Consider the following 1,532-nt stretch of genomic DNA (forward strand, 5'->3'; position numbering starts at 1 on the left):
TGAAGGAGAGAAGATAAGAGGTCTTTCACTGGCTTCTACAGGTGTGTAGAATACTGCAACAACAGTTTTTGCTAGTACTCAAATTTGTTAATGAATTGACCACACTAGCAACCCTCTTCTGTTTATTTTCTACAATGCTTTTCTGTTCCTTTCCACACGTTTGTGCAATCTCAAGCTTTCCTGGCACCCATAGTATCAGAAAGCAAATGGCGAAGTCTTGTCTGCGAGGAATCACAAAAAACAAATTGTAAACAAGTACTCACTCCAGAATTGCTCATGCTCTCCTCATCTAATCAGGGAACACAAAAAGCACCACATGACTTATCTGACCAGTTACAACCAATCAACACAGTTCAATAGTGTGATGGGGTGTGTCAATGCCGCACTGGGCAAGCAGGGGTTAACCAGTCACTTTGGACCCAAGAGGCCATGCCCTCTTGCCTCTGTGGCACATGCTCCAGTTGGAGGGAGTAGATAAAAGGGAACATCTCACTCCAGTCATGGCTGCTGGAGGAGGAAGACGGATGGCTCCTGCTGAGGGACTGCCAGCCTTCCAGATTACAGAATCAAGTCTCCCTGACTAGATTACGAGGGATTCCTATCTATGGAGGCTGATTGAGATGTCAAGCCTCTGCCTGGGAGGACAAGCCCAAAGTGGTCTTAGAGGTAGGAAGTAACCAAGGGAATATATGGGGAGCTGATACTTGAATCCTAAAGAGGAAGACTGCAGGCTTCACAGGGCCCTGGGTCAGAACCTGGTGGAGCAGGGTGGGCTTGGCACTGACAAGTGGCTATTACTGCTAGAGACCCCAGCTATAGACTAGTTAGTCTGTCCCCTCCCACCTGGGGGCTGAAGCCCTGTTTGTGATTGTTTGCCCCAGCCAGGAGGCTCAGGAGCTATAGATGGTTTGTCTGTTCAGTCCCTCCCTGTGGGCCAGAGCCCCTGATTGTTTGTCCGGCCCAGCTGAGAGTCCTGATGACTGTGTGGTGGAGTGTATCAACGCCACACTGGGCAAGCCGGGGCACCCACCCTCCAATGGATGCACGGAGCCCCATGACAAATAGTAAATTTTAAAGATATGCTGAAAACTGTTTACAACCTAGGTTAAAAAACTTGTGAAACAATTCATTAAATAGTGTTGAACAACAGATGTTAGAGGATAACATGCTCTGCTGGTGGATGGTCCACATGCAGAAAAAGAGGCTAAATTGACTGGATTCATGATTCAGTATAAATTATTCATTGAGCACTGCTCTTTTCAGTGCTCTATAAAATAAAATCTGTCCAATTTCCTCTGTGTCACACTATCATTTCCATTTGCTTTCCCGGGGGGGCGTGTATTGGACAAAACAATGACATCAAAGCACTTTCTATTAATTAAAAAGGAATGCATGCTCACAAGTCAAGCCATAGGATTTCCCTCCTGCCCCAAACAGCTGGAACCTGGTTTCCATTATTGCTTTTATTATAAACAAACAGGTTTTGCAGCTCTTCTCTCACACCCCCGCCCTACAGTGTTGCAATGAGTCAT

The sequence above is a fragment of the Eretmochelys imbricata genome, chromosome 1 (assembly GCF_965152235.1).
Source record: "Eretmochelys imbricata isolate rEreImb1 chromosome 1, rEreImb1.hap1, whole genome shotgun sequence".
Taxonomy (NCBI): domain Eukaryota; kingdom Metazoa; phylum Chordata; order Testudines; family Cheloniidae; genus Eretmochelys; species Eretmochelys imbricata.